Source organism: Panthera onca, chromosome B2 (assembly GCF_046562875.1).
Source record: "Panthera onca isolate mPanOnc1 chromosome B2, mPanOnc1 haplotype 2, whole genome shotgun sequence".
NCBI classification, from domain to species: domain Eukaryota; kingdom Metazoa; phylum Chordata; class Mammalia; order Carnivora; family Felidae; genus Panthera; species Panthera onca.
The window spans coordinates 48,564,980-48,589,768 of NC_138343.1; the positions used below are offsets into that span (position 1 = coordinate 48,564,980).

A 24,789-nucleotide genomic window follows, 5' to 3' on the forward strand; every position below is an offset into this window, starting at 1 on the left:
AGCGACTTATCACCCCCTGATAGTGTGTACCCTAAGTAAGGGGGCAGAGAAGGAGGCAAACGTGTTTGCACTGTCTATCCTTCCCGCTGCCCATTGGCGGGTAGTGGAATTAGAAGTTTCGAGGATAAATTTCTCCTCAAGCAGTCTCTCTTCCTAGTTTTTCCAGGAAGAAACCTCACGCAAATCTGGAAATATTAATAGACTAATTACCAGTGCCTTAATTTGCAAGTCCGATTCGTTTTTCCTTCTCACCCTTCTGGCCCACCCCCTCTCCTCCTTCATATATTTCAGCAAGGGAAAAGAGGATCAAGGTGGTGGTGGTGGGGGGGGGCAGTGAACTTAGCCACAAAATAAGTCAAGGGAGAAATGAAGTACTAATTAAGAAAGCCGGGGTGTTATGCAAATGGCTCATGCACCGAAGGCAGCCTAATGAATGTGCCCGAAGTGGATGGGGCGTCTTCGCCGCGCCGACAGCTGGCTCCCAGGAAGGTCAGGCGCAGGCGGGCGCGCGGGAGCATAATCCTTCAGATTGGCAGCTCTGCCCCCTGGTCACCGTTTGATTATCTCCCAAATTGCTGTATTTCACAGAGATAATGATTTTTTATGGTCACAGATTTGAAGACAACTGCTGTATCCTCAGGGTTGTCGTTCTGCAAGGAGACGCTGCTGCTTCCTTCAGAAGAGGGAGAGGGCGAGAGACAGAGACAGAGACAGAGACAGAGAGAGAGACAGAGACAGGGACAGAGACAGAGAGTTTCTTTCCTTTTCTCTGCCTCGCAACTTACTTCCCGGAATGTCTTATTATCATAACGAAAGCAGTATACCTTATTAAGGGAACGACCCCAGTTCCAATTAATCCCAGTCTTTTCCCTATTCTTTAGCTGTTGCTTGGGTCTGGGAGTCCTTTTCTCTGGTCTTCCAAGTGTTCCAGTACTTTCTCCTACTCATGAGAAGGAGGTGGTTCTCTCTGCAAAAACCTAAAATAGTTTGAACTTCAGAAGAGGAGGGGAGGATGCAAATAGCAGCTCACAAGAATTGTGTGTGTGTTGGGGGGTGGTGCACACGCCTGTGTGCGTGCGCTGTTTGCCACGCGTCATTACTTACCGCCTGTCCTCCGAGAGCTGAAGGCCACGCGGGTGGGAAGCCCACAGGTCACCTCCTCTGACCCCAGTTGGAGCTTGCCTAGGGTAAGGAATAAGGCTGTGACTCAAGGTCTCTTTTAAGTTCTTTTAAAAAGCCTTCAAGGTGGGAACCTTTGGCTGGAGCTCCCAAGTGGGATTTTCATTTAATTTGAATGTAAAAGCAATCAGGAAAAAAAAAAAAAAGAAAAGTTTAACCATATGATTACATCCCTTGAAGACTGGGTTATTTAGCATTGGCTGTATGATTGCCTGTGAGCTTAGGGCTTACAGGAACATACTTACTTTTCTTTAAGAGAATGATACAGAAGCTCTGTGGTGAACTTGACTTTCTATTTATACTGGGGACATTACTATAGTGCTTTGGACCCATTTTTCTGCAAGGATGCTCTTCTGACCTGATAAGGGTCATCGAGGTGTTCCAGCTGGAAGAACTACAACTTACAAACCATTTATGTTTTAGTTCAGCCTTAAGTATGCCAACACTGCTGGCATTTTAATACTTATGAAGAAAAGGATTGCCTGGGATTCATATTTTAAATCACCTCCCTCCTCTTAATTGAAGAAAAAGGTAAATGGTGTAAATGAAGCCCATTTGGCTTGAGGTCTTGCTGGTGCTTATCTAGAAACCATGTTCAGTGGTGGCTCCATATATCCTGTTTCCTATCAAATATTAATTTCCTCATGTTTTTGATTGTTTCTAGGTATGTTTAGTTAATATGCATTTATTGTTTTTAATATACAGGTTATTTTTATGTGGGGTTCTGTGTGTTTATCTATGGAGCTGTCTTTCAGAATTAAAAAAAGGGGTAGGTTCTGTCATTTAGTTTCCTGAGTCTGTGGCTTAAAAAAGATACAAAACTGAGTGCTTCTGCAGGCCAAATACCCACACATCATTGGGTCCTAGCCATTTCTTTTTTAACCTGAAAGGCCTGTCTCTACTCCCAGGTGAGTTTACATGGAGACATAAGTTAACAGCCTCACTAAGAGATAACATGCTTCTCTGGCATTTTGGTGTATGCTCATATTATGAGTAGCAAAGCCTTGTTATTATTTGTTTTTAGACATTATATCATTCTTTCACGGGTTTCAGGGAGTGCTCTAGGAGTAAAGAAAAACATCTAGCAAAGTAAGGGGGCAGCGTGAAGGGGTTGGGATTGCTGTTTTAGTGGGATGGCCAGGCCTCTGCTGCAGTTGATATTGAGCTGAGACATGGGAAATCGGTGTCCATATCAAAAGGCAGAGGAAATGGCAAATTGTAAGGCTTTGAGGTGAGATCATGTATGCCTTGAGAAACAGCAAGGAGGACACTGTATTTGGAATGGAATTAAGAAGAAAAGAGTGGGTTAGGAGAATTGAGCATGGTCTTGGAGTCAGGTCATATGAGCTTCATAGATGATGGGAAGGAACACAGAATTCCTCTTTAAGTGGAATAGACAGCTTTAAACATTTTTTTGCAAATGGACATTGAGGATTTCCTTTGATCACAATTATAAAAACACTGAAGTGAACATCCTTGTATATAAGCCTTTGCTTACTTGCTAATGTGTTCATTCATTCACTAAGTAAGTACCATTATTATTTTTTTCTTAAAAATTTTTTTAAGTTTATTTATTTTGAGAGAGACAGAGACAGCATGAGTGGAGGAGGGGCAGAGAGAGGGGAGGAGAGAGAGAATCCCAAGCAGGCTCTTTGCCGCCAGCACAGAGCCCAATGTGGCGCTTGAACCCATGAACTGTGAGATCATGACCTGAGCCAAAACTAAGAGTGAAACACTTAACCAGCTGAACCATCCAGGTGCTCCTAAAAAAATATTAGTGAGTGTCTACTGTGTGCCAGCTGCTGTGGTAGACACTGGGGATCCAACTCTGGACAGATCAGGCAAAGTCTTTCTCCGCATGGAGCTTACAATACATGGGGTATGTGATGTCCCATATTTATCCTCAGGATATATTCTAATTATTTCTTAAGGAAATGATCTTAGAAATGGAAGTACTCCATCAAAAAGAATGCACATTTCAAATCATACACACATGAATTACCTATTAAAAAATAAATATACCTCTGCCCTCCAGAAAAGTTGTAACAATGCATACACCAACGATCAGTGGATAAAAGTGACTATTCCCTCTCCTCCACAGAGGATGCCCCAAAAAGGAAATACTGGTAAGAGAAAAAAAAATGTATTTCTTTTTTTTTCAATTTGTGTTTTCCCAATTACTAAATTAGTTGAATATTTCACATTTTATATTTTCATTGTCTTACTAAATTCAAAGTCGGTACATTTGTTGCTAATTCTCAACACACAGGCTGGATATTACTTATGATTTATTCGTAATAATAATAACAAACTACAGCCACAAAAACTAATAGGTACAAAGCACTTCCTTAGTGCCAGCACAGTGCTAAACTCTTAAACACATCATTTCATCTAATCCTCACCCTATTCAGGGGAAAAAGCACTATGGTTTTCATTTCAACCCGTTAGACTGTAAGCTCTCTGAGGCAGGGACCACACTGGCTTTGTGCACCACTATTTGCCTCTGAGTCTGGCACAAGAACTGGCCCATGTAAAAAGTCATATACATTTATCACATACTATATTTACAGATGAAAATTTGAAGCATAGCGATTTTAAATAACAAAATTCCGTAGCTCATAACTGGTAATACTATTTCAGAAATTTTACTCTTAGCCTGGGTGATTTTAGTTACTCATTAACAAAATTTTCTGCAATCACAAAGGTGGGCACATCACCACTTCTGGCCTTCTATGTGCTTGAAGTCTGATTCATTGTGCTATAGTGGTACTTTCTTAATTTTTTTCAAGGGTCATGCTGATTTTATGTAACTATTCTTTGCAATAGAGGCAATGTGACATATAATCCATAATTTACCTCGTAGCCCTGTCTGCCCCTTAAGCTCCAGAGTTTTCTATTTAACTGCCTGCTTAATTACTCTACCTACGTCTTTGGTTATCGTGCCCAATACAGAACTCTGTTGTAACCCCACTGTCCCAACCTGCTTTCCACCTAAACTCACTGATCTCAGTAAAAGGGTACCAAAATTCATTCACGTGCTCAGGTCAAAAACAGAACCGTCGTCTTTGATTGCCAGCTTCTACTCACACTTCACTGCACATTCCCAAGAGAGTTTACCTTTGACACATTCCTGATCTGGTGGTGTTTATTCCGACATCTGCTCTCACCTGAGTCCAGGCCCTCATCGTTTCTTGCCTCCTTCTGCATCTCCCCTTCCATTTTTGCCTGCTTGTGGCCTATTACCAGAATGATCTTCAGAAATGTAAATCGATTTCCTGCTCAAAACCTTCAGTGATTTCTGATTGTATTTGGAATGTTTGGCTTCTCAAATCCTTCCAAATCTGCTCCCTGCCCTCCCCTTTTAACTTATCTTTGTCCTGGCCTCCACACCCCACCTGTATGCCTTCTTGCTGGTACCTGAGTGCATCAAACTGATTTCACACTTAGGCCTTTGCTTGCTGTTCCCTCATGTCTTCATCCACCACTTCATTCAGGTGCCTGCTCAAATGTCTTCTCCTTAGAGAAGCTGCCTCTGACCACTGGACACAAGCAGTGTCTCCCCAACCCATGACTCTCCTTCACTGTCGATTATCTTCTCTGTTAAAATGTGAATTCCCTAGGGCAGAGACTCTGACCTGATCAACCACAGAACCGCACTTGGCATATATTGGGCAATCAGTAAATATATTTGAATGAATGAATGCATGAATGCATGGAACTGAATTTTATGCCTTTTCAAATAAATGATTTTACTCAGTTAAAAAGAAACAAGCCAACCAAATATCAAGCCACCTGATCTGATTTACTTTGGAAAATGTGATCATCATTCTTGTAGTGTGAGACAAAATAGTAGATGCTCAATAACTGCTATTTGAAAATCTTAGGTTAATTGAATTTTGTTTTAATGATTCCAACCAGCGTTTGGATAGTAATAGTGAAATCTTGAGCTCAGAGTGGTCCCATTCTGTCTATTCATGATCTGAGATGCCCTTCTTGTCCCTAGATGTAATGAATTCAGCTCATGTACTTTATGTGTCATATACTGCTGGGTGGTAAATTCTTGGAAGGGGTTAGAAAAGTGGACATTTAGGGTTGGTGTGATGGCTTAGAAAGAGTATTAGGATAGAAGGGCACACTATCTTAAGTCCTCTGAGCTCAGTGCCTTTCTAGACACAGACCTGTCTCAGAAGGCTTGCTGAGTTAGGACAAGCTGGTTGGAGCTTTGTCTCAGGAAAGGACACATTCAGACAGCACTGTTTCCCCAATTCTAGACATTGTCTCTTCTCCACATCTCCAGAAGACAGTGCCCTCACCCCCTGCCCATTATGGACAAATCCTACTTTGTATGTGCAACTTTATGCTAAAGAGTGAAGTAAAGGCCCCATCCAAAACTGTCTCTTAAGGTGAAGTACGTTAAAACTAGGCTAAAAGAGGTGCTAGGTAGGCTATACCATATCACAGAGTTAAGTAAAAGGAAAGCTGTTTTAAATTGTATTATTTTCTCAAAATCTTTCAAAATGAAAATGGCATAAAAGGGTATACAATGAAAATTCCCCCCACCCTGACCCGCTGCTCTTCTGTCTTCTCAGCACTTGGTTTCCCTCCTCAGACAATACCAGTTTTTCATAAGTCTTTCCAGTAATAGTTTATATAATAAGTAAGGAAATATGTGCATGCTATTTATTTGTCATATGTGTATGTGTGTGTGCATCTAATGTCATTTTTATGCATTTAAAATATATGAACAGTAGAAGATCATATTATTCTGCACCTTGCTTTTTTGGTTGTTGTTGGAAAAGCAGTGTAATAAACTTCTTTTAAAAGCAAAGACTGGAGCTAGACTGCCTGACTTCAAATTTTGGCTGTGTCAAATAATAACTGAGTGATCTCAGACAAGTTTGTTAACCTCTCTGTTGTGGGAAATGAGATCCTTTGTATCTTACAGGGTTGTTGTGGATGAGTCACCATGCATGTAACACAGCACAATTTCTGTCACATTGTAATCATCCAGTGTTGCAAGCTATTGTTACCATTACTATCATTAGTTTTTAATCCTGTAGATCATTTCAATTTTAGTACATGAAGAGGTCTCTCATTTTTTACACCTCACAATATTGCAGTATATGGCTGGCTGTTCCCTAATATATTAACCATATCTTATTTAGGACCCCCCCTAGTATTTTGGTGTTGCAAGGAATGATATAATTAAAAACTTTTCATGTTGATCATTCTAGATTATATCGCACATATCTGCAGCATAAATTCCTCAGAGTGGAATTTCTGGGTCACGTGGTGTATTCATTTATGACTTTTTAAAGATATTGCCAAACTTCCCTCCATAGAAGTTGGACTAAATTATGCTCACCAGCCCTGTGTACAAGTAGTGTTCACATAAACTCACCTCCTCCTTGAGAGGTGTAGTTTGAATTTGCATTTCCCTGGTTAGGAGTGACTTTGAGCATAGTTTCATATGTTTAAGAGCCATTTGTAGTTCTTTTTTGTGTGTGAATTCTCTGTTAATGCATTTTGTCTCTTGTTTTCTGTTGGGTTATTGCCATATTTATTATTTATTTATGTAAGTCCCTTGCCTTTTGGAGAAGTATGTGTTATAAGTATTTTCCCAGTTAGTATTTTTTTTTTTCTTTTGGCTTTATTTGTGGAAGTTTTAGCCATGCACAAAATTTTCTATTTTATATAATTGAATTTTTAAAAAATCTTTTCTGAGTTTGATGCTTTGTCTTTTAAGGAAAAGTTTAGATGAGTTGTAGTTAAAGGCTGTAGATTTGTAAGATTGTGGTTTAAGTTTATAATTATGTCTGGCTTTCTCTCTTTCTTATTTGAATTTAAGTTGTTTGAGAGCAAAATTTGTGTGAATTAGCTCATATAAGTTGCTTTATATGAATTAATCCACTTAACTCTCCATTACATCTCAAAGAAGTCTGTACAACTACTACTCTCATTTTACAGAGGAGTACCCTGAGCTCAGAGAGCTTGAGTCATTTGCTTAATATTACATAGCTACCAAGTTAAAATGTTAGGATTCCAGCTCATGTGCTAGCCTACATAGCAAGCATAGTCAATAAAAGTTAATGGATTTGTCTATATAACAAACTCAGTTGTCACAATTTGTGACCAAAACAAGTCTTAGCATAATCACCCTTACCCTGACCTCAGCTACCCCCCACAACATAGATGAACCATTCTGCAATAGCTTTGAAAAATATATATTTTTTTGAAATCACATGTAAAGAAGTCTAAAGATGAGTTTATTGAACACTTTATCTTTCTCATACAGTGACATAAAAAAAAATAAAGGAATGTCTTCTCTTCCCCTCACTTTAGAAGTCCGAGCTTTCTAAACTTATGTGTAGAATTGAGACTAAGTCATAAGTCAAGCAGAAACTCAATGATATCCTATCCTAGAACCAGACAGCAGTGGGCTTAGACATGAGTAACACCAAGAAATACGAGACATTGTGAGTCTTTAAGGTCAAATGTGCTATCCCATTTAAATTTGCAAAAGAATGCCTGGGTGGTGCATTTGATGGGCATCAGCTGTGCAGACAGAGAAACAAAGGAGTCTTCAAGGAGACAACATGTTGGCACTGTCCTCTTAAACTGAGTTTCTGGTTAACAAATTGATCAATTGGGCAATGTCATTCTAACTGAATATACATACTAAACAAAACGAATAATACTACCTTTGTACATTTTGACACAATAAATATATCTTGGAAGTTCATCTTTGTGGCAGTCTCTGTGTTTCTATTCAAAGGAACATCATTAATCATTTCATTCAGCATTAGCTGTGTTTATCATTTTTTTACCCCGAGAAACATTTTTTTATTATTTTTAAGTGAGTAATTCTGACTGAAGCAGCAAAATAAAATCATTCTGTCTCCTTTTGACTATGGACTTGCTTTTTCCATGTATAAGCATCTACTGTCCTATGTACTGCACTGCTGATAAAAATATAGGAAATTAACCTAGATTCATTCAACATATATTTAGTGTGAACCTGTCACTTGTGAAGAAATCTGAACCCTTGAACTCTGTCACTCAGAGAACTTTGGCAGGCATCACACAGAACTTTTACAGCTTTCTTGCTATAAAAAGAGATGAGATGTTCATTAGGAAGAGCTAGAGGAGAGATCGAAGGATGTAAGATAGAAATTAGAATCATGTTTTATATAATCATGCTATAGACTTAAAATGTGGAGTTGGATTGAAGGTTGATCTTTCACATAGAAATATATTTGTTACTGTAAGGATTTTTGATGAGTCCATTTGTGATATAATTTTAAAAACAGCTTCATTGAGGAGTACCTGGGTGGCTCAGTCAACTAGTGTCTGACTCTTGGTTTCAGCTCAAGTCATGATCTCACATTCTATGGGTTCGAGCCCTGCATCAGGCTCTGAGCTGACAGTGCTGAGCCTGCTTGGGATTCTCCCTCTCTCTCTCTGCCCCTCCCTTGCTTGCACTGTCTCTTCTTTCAGAATAAATAAACTTAAAAAATAAAAATTAAAAAAAACAAAAACAGCTTTATTCAGAAATAGTTTACATACATACAATTCACCCATTTAAAGTATACGTTCATTGTTTTTTAGTATATTCACAGATATGTGCAAACATCATTGTAGTCGATTTTAGAACATTTTAATCACTTTCAAAAGTAACCTGGTACACTTTCATTGTCACTCCCCACACTTACACCCCCTCCCCCCACCCAGCCCTGGGCAACCACTAACCTGTTTTCTGTCTATATAACTTTCCCTGTTCTGGATGTTTCATGAATGGAATCATATAATATGCGATTTTTTACAACTAGCTCCTTTCACTTAGCATAATGTTTTCAAAGTTTATCTGTATTGTAGCATATGTCAGTACTTCATTCTTTTTAGAGCCAAATAGTATTCCATTGAATGGTCATACCATATTTCTTAATCCTTACATCAACTGATGGATGATCAGTTGGGTTGTTTCTGCATTAGGGCTATTATAAATAATGGTGCTATAAACATTTGTGTATAAGTTTCTGTGTGGGCATATGTCTTAATTTTCTTTAGATATATATCCAGGAGTAGAATTTCTGGGTCATGTGGTAACTTCATGTTCAATCTTTTGAGGAACTGCCAGGATGTTTTTCCAAAGTAGTGTAATCATTTTACATTCCCACCTGTAGTATATGAGAATTCCAACTTGTCCACATCCTCCCCAATAGTTGTTATCTGGCTTTTTGATTCTAGCCAACCCAGTGGCTGTGAAGTGGTATGTCATTGTAGTTTTGATTTACTTTTCCCTAATGGCTAATGATTTCAAGCATTATTTCATGTGTTTATTGGCTATTGGTATATCCTTCTTAAAGAAATGTCTGTTCATATTCTTTGTCCATTTTGTAACTGGATTGTCTTTTAATAATCTGGATATAAGTTCCTTTTTCAGATATACAACTTGTAAATATTTTCTCCCATTCTGTGGGTTTTCTACTCACTTTCTTGATGGTGCTAAATTTTCTTCTGAGATTTTATAGTTTTTAGTCTTTGATCCATTTTGAGTTAAATGTTGTATATAGTGTAAGGTAAGGGTCCGCATTAATTCTGCATGTGGCTCTCCAGTTGTGCCAGCTTCATTTGTTGAAAAGGCTATTGTGCCCCCAATACAAAATCCCACAACTTTTGTCAAAGAACAGTTAATCCACAAATGTATATATTTATTTCTGGACTTTCAATTCTATTTCATTGATTTATATGTCCTACACTGTCTTGATTACTGTTGCTTTGTGGTAAGTTTTGAAACCAGGAAGTGTGAGTCTTCCTGTTTTGCTCTCCTTTTTCAAGACTGTTTGGCTATTGTGGGTCTCTTGCAATTTCAGATGAATTTAAAACTTAGCTGTTTTTAAAAGAAATCAAATGGGATTCTGACATGGATTGTATTGAATCTGCAGGTCAGTTTGGGGAATATTATCATTTTAACAATGTTAAGTCTTCTGATTCATGAACATGGGCTTTTTTTTTGTGATGTACTTTAGAAATATTCATTCATTCAACAAATACTTATTGAGGAATTACAGTGTGCCATGTATGTGGACTCTACCATGTCAGTCAGACCTGCCTCTCTATGGATCTTTCCTCTGGATGCTTGTCCCTGAATATCCTCTGACCTCCTTCAGATCTTTCCTCAAATGCACCTTCTCAGTGAGGTCCTCTCTGGTCACACATCCAATCCATTACTTGTACCTCCTGTTTCCATGCCCTACGTTATTTTATTCTTAACAGTTGTCATTACTTATTATATATTTTTTAATTTTTATAAGTTCTAAGAAGATGATAATGGACAGAATTCCTTGATTTTATGGCACTTACGTTCTAGCAGGAAATACAAATGAGAAAAAAAGAAAAAAATATGTAAAATGTATAGAATGACAGCAATAACTACTATGTGAAAACTAAAGTTGAGAGAAAGAGGGACTAGGATTACAGTTTTAGGCAAAATGGTCAAAGGCCAAGGGCTAGCCAGGAGTTAGGTGGTATATGTAGGGAAGAGCATTCAAGGCCGAAGAGACTGTATGTACAAAGCCTGGAGGTGAGAGCAAACTTGGATACTTGGAGGAGCAATTGGGAGACCAGCGTGGCTGCAGCAGTGAGTCTACACTAGGGAAGTCGTAAGAGACCTTTTAATGGAGCTCAGTATTTAGGAGGATTAAGGGACAAAGTCTGTATGAAGAGTTGTGCTCCCAAGCATTCATGATGAGGATAAAGGAAGAGAAAGCAAAAATGAGGTAATAACATTGTCAGATCTCCAACTCCACAGCAACATGCTATAAACTATCTGGATATTTTAATTAACTATGTAATTGCCTCAGTTATCAACTGTTCATAAAAAGAGACTCCCTAGCCTTCTGAATTAATGTTCTAGAATATCTTAGCATGCAAGCTTTCTCCCTTCTTCTTTTGGCCTGGAAGAACTTTACTTGGTTTACCTCTCAAGCCTGCTGTAAGTCCCAATGTTAGTGTGTTTGGTGGGGGATACTTCAGATGTCTTGGGGCTATCATAATGTAATTTAATGCTAGCAACTTAAATCCCTGTGTTGTGCCTGGGAACCTCAATGAAAGAGGCACATTTTGAAAATAGTAAGTTAATTAATTAACAAAGAAACAGTAAACTGAACCAATTGCATTTGGTTAGAATCCCTAACCAGTCTGAAGTTTCTGGTGATAAAAGGGGCTGTTTTGAGCAATTCCATGGCACTTTCACCAGTTTAGATGTCCCCAGGACAAGTACAATCAACTCAAGTAGTATATAGACAATGGAAAATGGCAGGGCCAGTGGCTAAACTGGAAACAATGTGCCTCATCTATAGGCAATCCAGTTCATTTTTTTTTTAAATGCTGCACTGGCTGAACAAAAGATGTCCGTCAGCTTTTGAATGCTACACAAGGCTGGCACTCTGCTAAAATCATTATGTGAATTAGAATAATTAACTCATAATAAATTATATGAGGTAGGTGCTCCTATCATCCTCATTTTCCAGCCAAGAAAACTAAGGCTCAGCAAAGAAGTAAATTACTATTAAGCAGAGTCAGAATGTGGAGGCAGGCACTCTGGTTTCATAATCTGTGATCTTAATCATAATAATAGTAAACATTTATATGTAGATAAGTAACCAGCAATTAAGTCCACTATGGATTACGAAGTATGTAACATTTGGAAACATCGAAAGGAGCATTATCCTGTAGATATAATTGCAAGCCACATATGTAATTTTAAATTTTCCTAAAGCTCCATTTAAAAGTGTAAAAGGAAACAGATGAAATTAGTTTCAATAATATGTTTTATTTAATTCAGTATATCCAAAATATCATGGCAGCATGTAATCAATGTGAAAGTATTAATGAGGTAGTTTTCATCCTGTGTCTTGGGAATTGGGTGCCTATTTTACATTGAAATCACATCTCAATAAAAGGTTCAGTAGCCACATTTGTGTTATGGCTGCCATATTGGAGCATAAAGATTTGGACGACTGGCTCAGTTTTTCACTGTTCACTTTTCCTTAGTATCAGATAGAGCTATAATTTAATTAGGCTCCATTTCCTTGTAAGGAAAGCAGGAACTCCACCAATATAATCATTACAGAGGAGGGGTTGCCAGCAGGTGCTTTTCTTCTGTTCTCATTAAGAAGTTTGTATGAACTTCTCAGCACAAAGTGTTTGAGATCCTGTGAATTTATGGCCTGAGTTATATGGGGTTTACACATATGTACTGATGTTACCTAAAATACCCCTTCCTATAACGTTTTCTTTATGAACCGGTTTGGTGGATGGAATATTTATATGCTCTTGCTATGAACATAAGCATTATAAAGGATCTATGCTTTGTGCTGCTAACTTAAATGGGTTTGGAAAGCAAAGTGGAAAAACTATAACTTTATGATAAACGTTACCACCTCCCTTTAATGCATTAATATATTTTATAGTTAAAATAGAATGGAACATTGAGGCGCTTGTGCAGAATATATAAAAGCACAGAGGCAGTGAAGGAGACCAAAAATTACATTTGAGCTTATTAATTTATGAAAAAAAAACCCCAAAATATCCTCAGACAGCTGTGACATCAACTCAGGTGAAAAATATTCTAACATGTCAGCAAACTCCACCCCATAATCCTGCCAGGATGAAATTAAACAAAACAATCTCCCAAATTATTAAATTCTAAGTCTGTGGGGGAATGCCCTATATTATACCTTAAATTACTAAACTATAGGCACAACCATGGAGCCACATGTCTCTTTACTTCTCTGCTGTATAATTGTATACAGATGTACCCAGTGTTATGCAATAGTCTTACTCCTTAAAAAGTGGAGTGCAAATTCAATATTAAAAATCCTTTAAAGGCACTAAGGGAGCTTGCTATTTAAAAGGTTCTTTTATAATAAGATTAATCACCCCCTAATTCCTCTCTTTGGCAAGGTAAAGTTTTAATATAGGATTTTTGTCATTTTTTTTTTTAAATAATGTTTCAGAAGTATGGAGAAGAGAGAGAAAAAAAGCTATTACTACATGTATGCAGGCTAGTATATCACCCTTGCACTGGGTTCTAATCCATTTTACCAGTGCAACGATGTCACCCACCCAATTTTTTTATTTTTGTCTACTGGGCATCCTTATTAGCACGTAGGTTTTTCCCATCTTTTTGACTTCCACTAACCCCCCTTTTTTCCTCTTGACAGCAAAGTGCCTTGGAAGAGTTATATACTTGGTGTCTTCGATTTTCTTTCCTTAGCTCCAGTGAGCTCTATGCCTTGTAAGCTTGTCAAAAAGCTTCTAGGATTATTGTCATTAGTTTTCTATAAAAAGAATAGGAATAAAATGATCAAAAGTATTTCCCATAGTAAGGAAAACAGGCATACAAGTGTATTCAGACATTCACCTCCCCCACCAAAAATAACTTCTTCATTACTGTATTCATTTGCTAGGGCTGCCATAACAAAGTGCCACAAACTGAATGGTTTAAAAACAGAAATTTATTCTTTTAGTTCTGGAGGCCAGAAGTCTAAAGTCTAGGTGTTGGCAGAGACATGTTCCCTTTCAAGGTGGTAGGGAAGGATCTGTTCCATGCCTTTCTCCTAAGTTCTGGTAGCCTCAGATGTTTCTTGTCTTGTAGTTGGCTGTCTTTCCCTTGTGTCCCTTCATTGGTCTGTATCCAAATTTCCCCCTTTTTTATAAGGATACCAATCATATTGAATTTGGGCTCACCCTATAGATCTCATTTAATTTGATTACCTCTGTAAAGAAACTATTTACAAGTAACATCACCTTTTGAGGTACCAGAGTTTAGGACTTCAACACACCTTTTTGGGAAGGACAGAATTCAACTAATAACAGCTATAATAAAAAAATCTAGTTTTCCTTTGAGCTACCTATAGGAATATGATCTCAAATGTGTTGGAGAAGGTTGGGCTATAGTCTTCAAAACATGTGGACTCTAACTGGAGAAAATGATTGTTCATAAACTGCTTTGATATTGACCCTATTATCCCTTAAGAAATGCAGGGGTTCTGTGGAATATATTTGCCTATCCATCCATCCATCCATCCATCCCTTCCTCCTTCCTTCCCTCTCTATCTCCCTCCAAATTCATTGTTATTTTTTACAATAATTACTGGGTGCTTACTATGAATTTAATATTTTGCAGGGCACTTGGGAGTGGAGACATACAATGGCAGACTTAAGTAGTCTTTACCTTTAGGGAAGTATAATATAGATGATAAGACAAAGCATAAAATGTAAATACTAAGTGAACTGAACTTACAGAGTTCACTACAACCTACAGATGGTAGTAGGTCATTTTGAGGGTTAAGTAATTAATTGTTGAGTATTCTGAGTGGGATATCACTGAATCAAAATGATAGCTGAATTCATCACAAAGATATGGCCAGGGTTGGCTCAATATCAGCTTTCTTAAGTTCTTGAATTCTTCTTATAATAATCTTTTATTTTAATTGACACCCTAGCTTTGAAGGCCTTGCTGTAACTTGATCAGGCCTCACAACATTCTGAAACTTCACATTTCCTCTTTCCCCTTGTGGGTGAAGATGGGACAAAATCACAGTGCCACATGTAGGCTCATCCCAGCCTAAGTTCTGAGGTAAATTCTCATGTGAGCAGGACCAAGTCACTCAATGTCTAAATTGGCTCTGATTGCCCATGACATTTTCATCAGCTGGCTTGTTGCTTCCTACTTACAACAACTCTTGTAGGAAATACAGAAAATTATGAGTGTGTAGGATCAGCCTCCTCTATATAGTCTCTTGGAGCCAAATGGTTTCTTTTACCCACATTGGTGTCCACACTCCATGAGAGGCACCCCGCATCTGTTTAGTGAATGTATTTCCACCTAAAATTACCAGATTTGATTTCTGTTGCTTCTAACAAAAACTCTGATTAGTACACTCTCTACCTCCAAATCTCAGGCTTGAGAAGGTTTCAGGCCCCTCACAATTGCTAAGGGCTAGCATGATATGGTTTGTGGCCTCTTCCACATCCCTGGAAGGGCTGCCCAAATAATTGCCCCAGCCAAAAACTGCTGCCTTTTATCTACTGATGCCTACCAGGACCTCTGATACTCTACATTCCCATCCTAGTGTACCAGTTATGCCTTCTGTTCAGATATATTTACAGTATCCTTAAAAGAGTACCCTGGACTCTCTGCCTACATGGGTCCTCTCCCAATTATCTCAGCTAGGCCCAACACCTCTCATTTTCTCTGTCTTTGTGTTGTAAATTATTTTGTGCCAGTTAATCTTATCTTTCATATCTTCTCTCTTCATTCTTGTGACCCTGGTTGTGCTAGTTGTATCTGCATTACCTTACCTGTATCTTCATCCTCTCAACTTAGTGCTTAACCAAGCACTAGACCTTAGAATCATCTGGAAGAAATCCAGCCCTCATATACTTAATCTGAATTTTTGGCGGGGGGGGGGGGTAGTGGAGGGGCCATATATTTTTATTAGCTCCTCAAATCATTGTGTTCATAGCCATTTAGAATATACCACCTCAACTCCTGGTTTCTTTCTCAATGGTCTCCCCTTCTGTTTTCATTTAGAGTTCTAAATACTCAGCCTTGATTGCCAACATCCAGGGTCGTTCCAGAGCCAAGTTACTTGAACTTTTATTCCTTCCAAAGAAGAAATGGATTCTAATATGTTTTATGATACCACTGACCTGTTCAAATCCTCATGAAAAGGACCCAAATAGAATAACCAGAGTTGTATGGGCTTTTATAGGCTCAGGCATGACCTCTGTCTTCTTATTAGAAACCTATCTTCAGTTCTAGATACACAAACCCAATTGTTTTTTTATGTATCAGATCTTAGTACTCTTTCATATAACCATTCTTCATGACATTACTGACATGTAATAGTATGCCCATTTTACAATTATTTACTATACATTTATCTTTTCCATTATAAGTTTGATGAAACCAGGTTTTGTTTTTGTTTTTAGGTGTTTTTTTTTTTTTTTTTTATAACGCACAGAACAGTGCCTGGCACATAGTAGACATTCAATAAGTGAATAAATGCATATCTCCACCTAGATATTTCTTAGATACCTCCAATACAATATGTCTAAAAATGAATTATTATCTTTTCCCCAAACATCATCTGTATGTGTTATTTTTTTTTCAGTAAACTTCTACTTAAGAATAGTTTGACTTATAGAGCCATTGATCTTTTTATCACCACTAGAGTTTTGCCTCTTCCAGAATGTCATATAAATAAAATTATACAGAATGCAGTTTTTTCAGACTAGCTTCTTTCACTCAGTGATAGGCATCCATGTTTTTGCATGGCTTGTTAGCTCATTCCATTTTATCATTCAGTATTGCATTGTGTAGTTGTACCATTTTTTTTACTCTTCACCTATTGGAGGATGGCTTGATTTCTCCCAGATTTTGGTGATTATGAATAAACTGTTATAAACATTTATGTGTATGTTTTGTGTAAACCTAAGTTTTCCAAACAGTTGGAATAAATATCTAGGAGTGCAGTTGCTGTATAAGACTGGTTAGCTCCTGAAGAAATTGTCAAACCTCTGTCCAAAGTGACTATACCATGTTGTGTTCCTACCAGTAATGAATGAGAGTTCCTGTTACTTCTCATTCTCACAAGCAATTGGTGTTGTCATTTTTCAAAATTTTAGTCATTCTGATGTATATGCAGTGGTATCTCTACTGTTGCAATCCTCATTCCCTAATAGCAAGTGATTTTCAGTGTTGGTTTGTCGTTTTGAATGTTTGATGTGTATGTTGTATACACTCCACCTGCTGTCCCTCACTGTCTTACATAGAAACTATCTTTAAGAGAAGAGACTTGCAATAGCTTAGCTCCGTATTTCCAGTTCCTAAACAGAGCCTGACACAGAACAGGCATTCATTGAATATGTTGGCTAATTGACTGTCTTGAAGTCAAAGGTGTGGATTGACAGGTATGTTCTTCAGAATGGAAGTTAGTGCCATATTTTGCCCATTCCAGACTTCACTAAAACATTGGTAGTAGTATCCTGGTATGCTTGCAGACAGCACCTGTGAAAAGCCAGAAAGCAAATATAAACCTCATTCATTAATTTATTCTATACTGTTTGCCAAACACTGTAGACTCAATGCTCCCCTCTTCAATCTCTCATGCTAGGGGTTAAAATTCGAGCTGCAAAATATTTACTTGCTTATTTGGTCTAGCATGAGATTATCTATATTTTCGAAAATGACATGAGAATAAAACTCATCTCTTTGTTCATTAACAGACTCCACATTGGGTCTCAGTGGAATACTGTTTATTGCTGTCTCCAACATTAATGATAATCTCTGTGAAGATTGTATTCTGTTCTAGAATGTGAGGCCATAAGAGCTGAAGAGTGATTTTTTAGGAAGAAACAAAAGGACAAGAAAAAATTTTAATCCAAAAAGCACATACTTAAACAATGCCAGACATCCATGCACATGCTCACAAATCAGATGATATGCTTTGCCGAAAGTTGCATGTGGACTTATATGCCTCCATGTAATTTGCTGACCACAGCATTACATAGGAGGAGACACACAGAGAAACATACACACATAGACTCACCCTCAGATCTCTTCTGTTAAAATCCCCAAAAGGCTACCATATCTGAGTTGGTGAATGTTAAATAGCCTTGGAGGAGGGAGGAGGTAGAGAGCATGCAAATGCATTTTAACTGCTAAGCAGATTACACATATGAAGCCCTGAGACTCTGCTGAACAGCATCGAGGGGCTTTAGGATCCCCATTTCAGAGGACACACTGTGGGCCAAGCTCAGTGCCCTAGTGGAGTGAAGCATTGGCTCTTGGTTCATGTCCACAATCACCTCCATTACAGTTTTACTATATCTTAAGATTTTATCCCCTTAAGTGAAAAATTACCATAAGATATTTGTCTTTTTCTGGAATGAGATGCTCCTGAGAGAAGATATTGGAGGACTGGAAGGTATCCATGAGTCCATCAGAGGACCAAAATTTAGGAGAGAAGTACAGGGAAGGGATAAACATGGGAGAAAGTAAAAGGATTCCCTTTATAGGGGTAGCTTTGCTTCACACAGGCAGCCATTATGTATCACATCACTACATTTAAGACAGTTCCTTGTGAATAATTTTAATATTTCTTTTATTCTTTGGTAATCATAAAAATGCGAACTCCAATAATTTATTCTTTTTATTTCAACTCATATGGAATCCAGAAACCTCTCCATGTGCTAGTCACCCTAACTCTTACAAATCATCTTGAGGTGGCATCAGTGAGTTGACGTCTCATGACAAAGGTCTGATATAAATGAAGTGAATTCTGGCACATTCTCTTTCTATTCACTCTTCATTTTTGTCCCATGAGATTTTGTGCTGTTTTTCTGTTACATTGTACTATAAGCTCTCACTTGTGCATAACCTCATAGACTTAACACTTTCCTTCTTCTTCCCTTTGTTTACCTGTTCTTCTACCTGGAATGCTTTCCCTCCCTGTTTTTGAATGTACTGATTTACCTTTTGGTTATTGCTGGACAAAGGCTCTTTCACCTCTAGGCAAGTTTAGCATTTAGCGGTAATGAAACAGGCATTGGTCCTTGCCAAGGCACGTTCATCTTTTAAGGTGCTTAATAGTTTCTATATTATTCTGTACTTGTATTTTTTGCTTCTCCCTGATATTAGATTATGTATTGTGTATGATTCATCACTGCATCTGCCAGAAACCCTATCCAATATTCTGTACTTGCTTAATATCTGGTGGATTAATGTAGGAATGAGTGAATGTACAAACAAATGAATGTATGAATGTTTATCTTGTACCCCTCCTGGATCCAGTTCTCCCTTTCTACTCTTTATAGGTATCCACATAAGAAGAGAGAATATTTTCCTTACATTTATTACCCAGTTTGTCTAAGGTGACTCTTTTATTTAAAAAAGAAAAGTTATTTATTTTGAGAGAGAGAGAGAGAGAGCTCAAGTTGGGGAGGGGCAGAGAGAGAGGGAGCGAGAGAGAGAATCTCAAGCAGACTCTGTGCTGTCGTCACAAAGCCTGATGTGGGGCTCGAACCCACAAACCATGAGATCATGACCTGAGCCGAAGTTGGATGTCCAACCGAGCCACCCAGGTGCCCCAGGTCCAAGGTGGCTCTTACCCCATTGAGTTAAACTATCTGACTGGATGGAGACTTTTGAAGCCAGGCTCCTGTGTTTATTTTCACTTTTGGAAAATCAGTATTCTCCTTTTTCCCACAAATAGCTCCACAAAACACAGAGACTGTTCCTGAGGCCTTAATAAAATAGGCATGTTAGAGAAGCCCATGTGTCAAGGAATTGCAGCTGGCCTCTAGGAATTGGGGACAGTCTATGCAACCTGAGAGTGGCCTCTAGCCAACAGTCAGAAAAAAATGGGAACCCTTAGGCATACAAATGCAAGGAAATGAATTGTACCCATGATGCGAATGAGCTTGGAAGTAGATTCTCCTTTAGTTGAGCCTCCAGGTAAAAATGTATCCTGACCAATACCTTGATTACAGCCTTGTGAGACCCTGAGCAGAAGATCTAGTTTGAGCCATACTTGGAATCTTGATTCATGAAAACAAGTAATAAGTGTGTGTTGTTTGGGGGAATTTGTTATATAGCAATAGAAAATGAATAAAGTACTTTTCAGTCAACCATATGATATAGTAACTGTTACTTTCAGACTTGTGCTTTATGGCTGACAATGAGCTAAATGATACCCTTCCCCAAGGATTATATAGTTTCCCACAGCAGGAAGAAGAGGATGAACTGTATCTTCTCACGTGTTTCTTCTTCAAGAAAAAAGTTTTCCAGGGATGCCTGGGTGGCTCAGTTGGTTAAGCATCTGACTTCGGCTCAGGTCGTGATTTCATGGTTTCTGGGTTTGATCCCCACATTGGGCTCTTTGCTGACAGCTCACAGCCTGGAGCCTGCTTCAGATTCTGTGTCTCCCTCTCTCTCTCTGCCTCTCTCCTGCTTTCATTCTCTTTCTCTCTCTCTCTCTCTCTCTCTCTCCAAAATAAAGAAAACATTAAAAAAAAAGTTTTCTAGAGTTCCCTCTCCCAAGCTCTAGCTAATTAGTAGCTAATAATAACAGTAGCTAATAATAATAGCTAATTATAATAATTAGTAGCTAATAATATTAGTAGCTAATAATCTCCCATCTCATTGGCCAGAATTGTGTCTCATATTCGTTGCCAGATGGACCACTGATAAGGGAAATGCTGACATTATGATCAGCCTGGACTAATACAGATTTATGCTCTGGGCCTAGAGAAAGCCCACCGTCTTCTGTTACATGTGGCCACTTAGGAGTGGAACAAAACTGAGGTTTTGGTAGCAGGAAAAAAGGGGTAGGTGACAAAGCTGGGCGCCTCAGGGAGAACAGTGTCAGCCTCAGGGAGAACAATGGGCTTCAATTTTCCCATTTGTAAAAGTAGGGATCTGGACTAGTTCAAGGTCTATAGGAAGATCTGAACTTTGGTAGTTGCTTCCTAGAGTGTTGTATTGACAACAGTTTTGTTGTAATGCCTGAGCTCAGCAGCGAGGACCACAGGGATAGATTAACAGTGTCTGTTGTGGGAGGAGAAAGGAAGTTATATATGATAGTGGTTCTAATACTTAAAGGCAATTGTGATGGAAGAATAACTATTATTTCAGGGTGCAGATTACAGAATCATATTGCATTTATATCTGGGTTTTGCCACTCAAATGGTCATTGGCATTTTAATTTCTTTTCGCTTTAGTTTTCTCAACTGTAAAGTCAGGATTAAAAGTAGTAAGTGAGGATTAAATGAGATAATTCATATAAAAGTTCTTAGCCCAGAGATAAAATGTATGTGTGCTCTGAGCATGAGGTACTTAATGAATGTTATACACTGTTATTTAGAGGCATAATGACCACCATGTTGATGATTTAAAAGAAAAATTTCTTGCACCAAGGTAGCATTCAGGGCAAATTGGTAAAAAACCATTCTACTCAGGGCAATTTCACTATCGATGATACATTTTTTTTAAGTTCATTTATTTATTTTGAGAGAGAAAGAAAGAGAGAGAGAGAGAGAGAGCAGGAAGGGCAGAGAGATAGGGAGAGAGAGAGAATCCCAAGCACATTCCGCACTGTCAGCACAAGCCTGATACAGGGCTTGGACTCAGGAATGTGAGATCATGACCTGAGCTGAATCAAGAGTCAGTTGCTCAGCCGACTGAGCCACTCAGGTGCCCTGATGATACATTATTGATAGGTTTGGTTTGCTAAGGACAGTACTGGTTTTGTCTGATGTTCTGGAATAATTGTAATATTCCCTCTTTCTTTCTCAAAGGTGTTCTGTTTTGGATAATGAACTATATAGTAACCCTGACTCTTGGTCTTGCTAAGGTTTTGAGTCAAAAGAACTTTCCTAGGAATACTGTTCTTCTTTAAAAGACATTTCTGGTTCTGGACTATCCATATAAATTCCATGGTCTGGTCATCAGGTGTGGGCTGCTATGTGGAATTAAGTGCTTTGTTTTATTATCGTTTTAGGTGGGATATTATGGCCACGTAGAAAACTTTATTGTTGCCTGCTATAATCTTCACTAATACTTGCAATCTCACACTTAGACATTCATTCTTTAGCTTTTCTTTCTTTTTCCAAATTAAAATTCAGATACTCCTTCCCCAGAAGAAATGGTTCATTAGAACTAAAACTGAATAGGAGCACCTGGGTGGCTTAGTCCATTGAACATCTGACTCTTGATTCCAGCTCAGATCATGATCGCACAGTCATAAAATCGAGCCCCATGTCAGGTTCCATGCTAAGTGTGGAGCCTTCTTGGGATCCTCTCTCTCCCTCTCTTTCACCTTTCTCTCTCTTTCTCTCTCTCAGAATAAATAAATAAACATTTAAAAAATAAAATAAAACTGAGTAGGATGGGAAATTCATGTCAGTTAGATCTACAGAATCAAGAATGGTTTCCTGGGGTACTTGGGTAGCTCAGTTGGTTAAGTGTCTGACCTCGGCTCAAGTCATGATCTCATGGTTTGTGAATTCGAGCCTGATGTTGAGCTCTGTGCTGACAGCTCGGAGCCTGGAGCCTGTTTCAGGGTCTTTGTCTGTCTGTCTGTCTATCTGTCTCTCTCTCTCTCTCTCTCTCTCTCCCCCCCCCACCCCACTCATGCTCTCTTTCTCTCTCAAGAATAAATAAATGTTAAAAAAAAAAAGAATGGTTTCCTATCCTGAGATATTTATCATCCTTTGTCAATTATGAAGCAGTATAAATGGGGTAGAAGCCATTTATGGGAGTGAAATCTTTCATAAAATTCAAGAAAATCCCATATCATTGATGCAAATGATATGATGTCAAATAGAAGTATATCAAAGTGAATGTAAAGTATTGCAAGTGTAAATGCAAAGAAAGTGATTTGTCATCTTCCCACAAATAAATTGGGCTGAAATTAGCCATACATTAACCTACATGGTATCTTATATTTCCTGAGAGCTGACATCAACTAAGATTTCTTTGATCACTGCATAAGAAAGGAAATAGAAAAGCCACATTTGGATAAGACAAAAGCCTATATGGCAATTGTTTATTTTGTAGTAGAATACAGTGTAACTGCCAAAGCATTGAAGCAGGTAACTAGTAGTTCTACCAATTCACCTTCAGGTAACTGCCTTATACATTACATATAAACATAAGTTTCTGTCCCCCTCTCATTAATTACACTTTATCATAATTATATCATGAAGCCTATAAACTTGGGAGATTGTTGGATTCCAAAAATGATTTAACAGCACATTTCATGCCATTAATAAGCACACACTCTTAATCATCTCAATAAGAGGGATGTTAAATTCTACCCTTGTTCTGAATTTTTTACTGTCTCTCAAAAAAAAAGGTCATCTGTCTCTAACTTTCCATGAACCTTAAAATTATTCATGGACTAGAAGATGGACATTGGAGAAACCATGGGATATATAATTTGCTATCAATTTTCCTTAACCCTTAATAGACTTTACTTTTTCAATCTCAATTGTAAGATGCAAAAATATATCCTCTTCTGTTATGAAAGTATTTAACATTTTTTTCCTTAAAAAGATATCTCAAACATAGAGTAATACAATGTTTTGAAAAATATCAGGCCTTCCTTTTTTATGTAAATGCCACAGGCACCTTGGGATTCTGTGCCTGCTATGACTTCTGTGTATTTCTTGAGTAAACATCTAGAGTTTGATATTCTATCATCAGCATGTAGCTCATCACCTTAAAGGCATGATTAAACTAGGGAATCACAAAAGCCATTGGTACAAAATACAGGCATATAAGCACAACAAAGGGAAATTTTCTGTCAAAGCAGTGCCAAATTAATTTGCCCCTCCATACTTAATCATGCATGATAGGTTTTATTGCTGCTTCTATAATCTTACTTTTATTAAGACTGCTATCAAACTCAGAATCCAAGGATTTTATTAGCACAGGTGCCTGGCAAATAAAAAACAAAACATATTTATGCATAGAAATTTAGAGTCATAGCTAATGAGTTAATTTTTATTTTTTTGGCCATTAAAGTTAGTCTACATATGTAGGAAATTCTTATGTTGAATATCTTAATTTCTTTACAATGGAAATATTATTAATTTTGGTATGTGTGTTCCTACTCCTTCTCTGCCTCACAAAAACTCTTTAAAGAAAAATGCCCAAAAGCTCCATTTGGCATAATTCCCTGAGAACCACCTGTGTGAAAAAAATAAGGACCACACGTGGTATATGCACTTGAAATGACAATAATTAGAGCATTAAAATGACTATGATCAAAGTCAAACAGAGCTGATATTAAAGATAGAGAACAGTGCTTATTTTTTCCTTTTGTGTTCAGAAACCCAGTAGCTATCTGGGGAGAGAATCAGTCAAGTGAGTGCTGTGAGGTATCTTGGAAGGATTTATCCTCACCAACATGATCCTCCTCTGTACTGCCTATAAGTTACCCCAAATAAGTCTATGCAAGGACTATGCCCCTTGTGCAAAGGCAGCTTTAAGACAAGATGTCAGAAATCAAACCATAAAACACTTAAGGATAGCCTAAATAAGAAAAGCTCAGAAAATGTGTGAATGAAATAAAATCCTTTGAGGGATAAGGTTGGAATGAATGGAAAAATGTACCCATAGTCTTCCATGGGAAGGCAAATATTGTAGAGAAGTTCTAATGCATGTACATTTCATGTAATTACAATTACAATCCAAGCTTTGGGACAGTTGTATAAAATGATCTAAAAAAGAATAAATGTGTGACAGTAGTCAAGAGTAGTGTGAAAAGCAGAATAGTGAGGGAAGACATGCTTTAGGCAACATTGCAGTGCACTCTGTAGTCACAGCAATTAGATAAATGTGGTAACAGTATAACACTAGATGCATAGATCAGTGGAAGAGAATAAAAAATACAGGAAAAATATTATTGTTATATGAACACTTAATCTATTTGAAAAAAAACCCTATTATCAATTCAGAGATAAAAGATAGGTTACTTAATAGTGTTAGTGCAAATGGCTACCATACCAGATATCCAAAATTAATATTCACAT

At 37.8% G+C, this 24,789-nt stretch overlaps 1 long non-coding RNA gene across 1 annotated transcript in view; it reads left to right on the forward strand.

Moving 5' to 3' along the window:
* The first annotated feature begins 1,087 nt into the window (after nt 1–1,087).
* Nucleotides 1,088–24,789, forward strand: part of LOC144616387 (uncharacterized) — a 442,726-nt gene continuing 419,024 nt past the window's right edge. The window contains exon 1 of the long non-coding RNA XR_013555652.1: nt 1,088–1,187. This is a non-coding gene — a long non-coding RNA (uncharacterized LOC144616387). The remainder of the gene's footprint in view (nt 1,188–24,789) is intronic.